The following is a 6326-nucleotide window of genomic DNA, read 5'->3' on the forward strand; positions in this document are numbered from 1 at the left end:
TGAAGCCTAGAGAGTGGACAACACGTTCGTCTTACTCAGAGCGGTGTCCGAATTCTACTTTCGACGTTATGCGTGCCACTCTTAATGTGGCCAACTACGATTCGATACAGAATGCACGAAACCTGAAAGACACCCTCACTGATACATAGAGAGTAGTGTTTGTCTGCGGAATAATGGGAGTGTAAGGGTCTGTGACGTTGATGTGGCTGTATGTAGCACTATTAGTCAACGGGGGGGTGGGCGTGGCTCAGATGGTAGAGCGCTCGCTTAGTGTGCGAGAGGTACTGGGATCGATACCCAGCGCCTCCAGAATTTTTAACACTCCTACATGCGCACCTTGCCATGCAAGAGGAATAATTCCCAACCAGCAGAGGTGTCTAGGCAGATACAAGCGAACGATTAGCATCCACAATTGGCAAGCGTTCTTTTATTCGTGTGCAGGAAGCACCCACCTCGCACACCTACACTTAACTTAGAAACAGTACAAATGTTCCCATAAGATTCTCAAGCCTACGTCGGAAAGATCTGCCTTGCGCCGAGTTCACGTAAATCCCACTGCACGTTCCCATTCTTTGCGTGCAGTCGGCTGCTACTGGCGTTGCTGGTTGTGACTGCTGATAACAGATGCCGTAGCAATCACTTCATGGAGTGAGTTGAATGTTTTGCGATAGTCTGTCTCTGACAAGCAAGCACAGGTGATATAGGTGCGAACACAGGAAGCTTGCAGCCCCTCGCTGGCTGCAGACACAGAGCAGCCACACTAGGAGAGCGGCCTAAGCCGTAGGCGAAATGTGCTCATTCGCTTTGGCGCGACGTCGAACTATAAGTAAGGCTGTCACTAGCGTGAGCGTCGTGTAAAGTCGGAAAAGTCGGCTGCATGGGTGATTGCCAAGTTTGGGGAGCGTTTCGCAGTATGATCAGTGCAATGGAGACGCGGAAACTGGTTGTGTCCCAGTGTTTTGCAGTTGGACGACAAGAGTTTTACACAGTAGCAAAGAGCGAGGCACTGAGTTGGCATGAACAATGGAGAGCACAATGGGGCTCGAGATGTGCTTGTTACCTCAGGTGCTGTGTGATTGTCGACAAGGAGTGAAATGGACCAACTTGTGACCGCCCTTTCCATTTAAGACGTGAAAAACAGACGGAATTTGCATTCGTAATACCAGAGTATCGAAACTACTTGGAACTCTTGTGTATATGAACGTGTCCGCGCCTTTGTACTCTGGTACCTTCGCCGCTACAAACCAACCAACCAACGTGTCCGTGCACATCAGAGTCCCAAAGAATGGAGAATAGCCAGGCTTGGTCGTGTGTGCAGCCGTAGCTCAGTTGGCAGATCGTTCGCTTAGCGTGTGAAAGGTCTCGGGTTCAAGCTCCGGCTCCTCCATGTTTTGTGGTCAGTGCATGGTAAGTGTTGGTCGCGGCGAACATAAAGGGACGCAAGAAGTTGCAAAACCAGCGTCACAGACTGATATGATGTATACTGTTATAAGGAGAGCAAGATGTAAGTGTGGTGACCGGCTGTTATCGTGGTGTCATCGAGTGCAGATCTGTCTTAGGTATCACGGCTTAACGTCATTGAAGCCTAGAGAGTGGACAACACGTTCGTCTTACTCAGAGCGGTGTCCGAATTCTACTTTCGACGTTATGCGTGCCACTCTTAATGTGGCCAACTACGATTCGATACAGAATGCACGAAACCTGAAAGACACCCTCACTGATACATAGAGAGTAGTGTTTGTCTGCGGAATAATGGGAGTGTAAGGGTCTGTGACGTTGATGTGGCTGTATGTAGCACTATTAGTCAACGGGGGGGGTGGGCGTAGCTCAGAAGGTAGAGCGCTCGCTTAGTGTGCGAGAGGTACTGGGATCGATACCCAGCGCCTCCAGAATTTTTAACACTCCTACATGCGCACCTTGCCATGCAAGAGGAATAATTCCCAACCAGCAGAGATGTCTAGGCAGATACAAGCGAACGATTAGCATCCACAATTGGCAAGCGTTCTTTTATTCGTGCGCAGGAAGCACCCACCTCGCACACCTACACTTAACTTAGAAACAGTACAAATGTTCCCATAAGATTCTCAAGCCTACGTCGGAAAGATCTGCCTTGCGCCGAGTTCACGTAAATCCCACTGCACGTTCCCATTCTTTGCTTGCAGTCGGCTGCTACTGGTGTTGCTGGTTGTGACTGCTGATAACAGATGCCGTAGCAATCACTTCATGGAGTGAGTTGAATGTTTTGCGATAGTCTGTCTCTGACAAGCAAGCACAGGTGATATAGGTGCGAACACAGGAAGCTTGCAGCCCCTCGCTGCCTGCAGACACAGAGCAGCCACACTAGGAGAGCGGCCTAAGCCGTAGGCGAAATGTGCTCATTCGCTTTGGCGCGACGTCGAACTATAAGTAAGGCTGTCACTAGCGTGAGCGTCGTGTAAAGTCGGAAAAGTCGGCTGCATGGGTGATTGCCAAGTTTGGGGAGCGTTTCGCAGTATGATCAGTGCAATGGAGACGCGGAAACTGGTTGTGTCCCAGTGTTTTGCAGTTGGACGACAAGAGTTTTACACAGTAGCAAAGAGCGAGGCACTGAGTTGGCATGAACAATGGAGAGCACAATGGGGCTCGAGATGTGCTTGTTACCTCAGGTGCTGTGTGATTGTCGACAAGGAGTGAAATGGACGAATTTGTGACCGCCCTTTCCATTTAAGACGTGAAAAACAGACGGAATTTGCATTCGTAATACCAGAGTATCGAAACTACTTGGAACTCTTGTGTATATGAACGTGTCCGCGCCTTTGTACTCTGGTACCTTCGCCGCTACAAACCAACCAACCAACGTGTCCGTGCACATCAGAGTCCCAAAGAATGGAGAATAGCCAGGCTTGGTCGTGTGTGCAGCCGTAGCTCAGTTGGCAGATCGTTCGCTTAGCGTGTGAAAGTTCTCGGGTTCAAGCTCCGGCTCCTCCATGTTTTGTGGTCAGTGCATGGTAAGTGTTGGTCGCGGCGAACATAAAGGGACGCAAGAAGTTGCAAAACCAGCGTCACAGACTGATATGATGTATACTGTTATAATGAGAGCAAGATGTAAGTGTGGTGACCGGCTGTTATCGTGGTGTCATCGAGTGCAGATCTGTCTTAGGTATCACGGCTTAACGTCATTGAAGCCTAGAGAGTGGACAACACGTTCGTCTTACTCAGAGCGGTGTCCGAATTCTACTTTCGACGTTATGCGTGCCACTCTTAATGTGGCCAACTACGATTCGATACAGAATGCACGAAACCTGAAAGACACCCTCACTGATACATAGAGAGTAGTGTTTGTCTGCGGAATAATGGGAGTGTAAGGGTCTGTGACGTTGATGTGGCTGTATGTAGCACTATTAGTCAACGGGGGGGTGGGCGTAGCTCAGATGGTAGAGCGCTCGCTTAGTGTGCGAGAGGTACTGGGATCGATACCCAGCGCGTCCAGAATTTTTAACACTCCTACATGCGCACCTTGCCATGCAAGAGGAATAATTCCCAACCAGCAGAGGTGTCTAGACAGATACAAGCGAACGATTAGCATCCACAATTGGCAAGCGTTCTTTTATTCGTGTGCAGGAAGCACCCACCTCGCACACCTACACTTAACTTAGAAACAGTACAAATGTTCCCATAAGATTCTCAAGCCTACGTCGGAAAGATCTGCCTTGCGCCGAGTTCACGTAAATCCCACTGCACGTTCCCATTCTTTGCGTGCAGTCGGCTGCTACTGGCGTTGCTGGTTGTGACTGCTGATAACAGATGCCGTAGCAATCACTTCATGGAGTGAGTTGAATGTTTTGCGATAGTCTGTCTCTGACAAGCAAGCACAGGTGATATAGGTGCGAACACAGGAAGCTTGCAGCCCCTCGCTGGCTGCAGACACAGAGCAGCCACACTAGGAGAGCGGCCTAAGCCGTAGGCGAAATGTGCTCATTCGCTTTGGCGCGACGTCGAACTATAAGTAAGACTGTCACTAGCGTGAGCGTCGTGTAAAGTCGGAAAAGTCGGCTGCATGGGTGATTGCCAAGTTTGGGGAGCGTTTCGCAGTATGATCAGTGCAATGGAGACGCGGAAACTGGTTGTGTCCCAGTGTTTTGCAGTTGGACGACAAGAGTTTTACACAGTAGCAAAGAGCGAGGCACTGAGTTGGCATGAACAATGGAGAGCACAATGGGGCTCGAGATGTGCTTGTTACCGCAGGTGCTGTGTGATTGTCGACAAGGAGTGAAATGGACCAATTTGTGAGCGCCCTTTCCATTTAAGACGTGAAAACCAGACGGAATTTGCATTCGTAATACCAGAGTATCGAAACTACTTGGAACTCTTGTGTATATGAACGTGTCCGCGCCTTTGTACTCTGGTACCTTCGCCGCTACAAACCAACCAACCAACGTGTCCGTGCACATCAGAGTCCCAAAGAATGGAGAATAGCCAGGCTTGGTCGTGTGTGCAGCCGTAGCTCAGTTGGCAGATCGTTCGCTTAGCGTGTGAAAGTTCTCGGGTTCAAGCTCCGGCTCCTCCATGTTTTGTGGTCAGTGCATGGTAAGTGTTGGTCGCGGCGAACATAAAGGGACGCAAGAAGTTGCAAAACCAGCGTCACAGACTGATATGATGTATACTGTTATAATGAGAGCAAGATGTAAGTGTGGTGACCGGCTGTTATCGTGGTGTCATCGAGTGCAGATCTGTCTTAGGTATCACGGCTTAACGTCATTGAAGCCTAGAGAGTGGACAACACGTTCGTCTTACTCAGAGCGGTGTCCGAATTCTACTTTCGACGTTATGCGTGCCACTCTTAATGTGGCCAACTACGATTCGATACAGAATGCACGAAACCTGAAAGACACCCTCACTGATACATAGAGAGTAGTGTTTGTCTGCGGAATAATGGGAGTGTAAGGGTCTGTGACGTTGATGTGGCTGTATGTAGCACTATTAGTCAACGGGGGGGTGGGCGTAGCTCAGATTGTAGAGCGCTCGCTTAGTGTGCGAGAGGTACTGGGATCGATACCCAGCGCCTCCAGAATTTTTAACACTCCTACATGCGCACCTTGCCATGCAAGAGGAATAATTCCCAACCAGCAGAGGTGTCTAGACAGATACAAGCGAACGATTAGCATCCACAATTGGCAAGCGTTCTTTTATTCGTGTGCAGGAAGCACCCACCTCGCACACCTACACTTAACTTAGAAACAGTACAAATGTTCCCATAAGATTCTCAAGCCTACGTCGGAAAGATCTGCCTTGCGCCGAGTTCACGTAAATCCCACTGCACGTTCCCATTCTTTGCGTGCAGTCGGCTGCTACTGGCGTTGCTGGTTGTGACTGCTGATAACAGATGCCGTAGCAATCACTTCATGGAGTGAGTTGAATGTTTTGCGATAGTCTGTCTCTGACAAGCAAGCACAGGTGATATAGGTGCGAACACAGGAAGCTTGCAGCCCCTCGCTGCCTGCAGACACAGAGCAGCCACACTAGGAGAGCGGCCTAAGCCGTAGGCGAAATGTGCTCATTCGCTTTGGCGCGACGTCGAACTATAAGTAAGGCTGTCACTAGCGTGAGCGTCGTGTAAAGTCGGAAAAGTCGGCTGCATGGGTGATTGCCAAGTTTGGGGAGCGTTTCGCAGTATGATCAGTGCAATGGAGACGCGGAAACTGGTTGTGTCCCAGTGTTTTGCAGTTGGACGACAAGAGTTTTACACAGTAGCAAAGAGCGAGGCACTGAGTTGGCATGAACAATGGAGAGCACAATGGGGCTCGAGATGTGCTTGTTACCTCAGGTGCTGTGTGATTGTCGACAAGGAGTGAAATGGACCAATTTGTGAGCGCCCTTTCCATTTAAGACGTGAAAACCAGACGGAATTTGCATTCGTAATACCAGAGTATCGAAACTACTTGGAACTCTTGTGTATATGAACGTGTCCGCGCCTTTGTACTCTGGTACCTTCGCCGCTACAAACCAACCAACCAACGTGTCCGTGCACATCAGAGTCCCAAAGAATGGAGAATAGCCACGCTTGGTCGTGTGTGCAGCCGTAGCTCAGTTGGCAGATCGTTCGCTTAGCGTGTGAAAGTTCTCGGGTTCAAGCTCCGGCTCCTCCATGTTTTGTGGTCAGTGCATGGTAAGTGTTGGTCGCGGCGAACATAAAGGGACGCAAGAAGTTGCAAAACCAGCGTCACAGACTGATATGATGTATACTGTTATAAGGAGAGCAAGATGTAAGTGTGGTGACCGGCTGTTATCGTGGTGTCATCGAGTGCAGATCTGTCTTAGGTATCACGGCTTAACGTCATTGAAGCCTA

General features: G+C 49.6%; 1 non-coding gene across 1 annotated transcript; it reads left to right on the plus strand.

The window, feature by feature from the left end:
• Positions 1-235: 235 nt before the first annotated feature.
• On the plus strand, positions 236-309 carry Trnat-agu (transfer RNA threonine (anticodon AGU)). The gene has a single exon. It is a non-coding gene; the product is annotated as a tRNA-Thr (tRNA).
• The last annotated feature ends 6017 nt before the right edge of the window (positions 310-6326 follow it).

The sequence above is a fragment of the Schistocerca gregaria genome, unplaced genomic scaffold (genome assembly GCF_023897955.1).
Source record: "Schistocerca gregaria isolate iqSchGreg1 unplaced genomic scaffold, iqSchGreg1.2 ptg000156l, whole genome shotgun sequence".
Taxonomy (NCBI): Eukaryota; Metazoa; Arthropoda; class Insecta; order Orthoptera; family Acrididae; genus Schistocerca; species Schistocerca gregaria.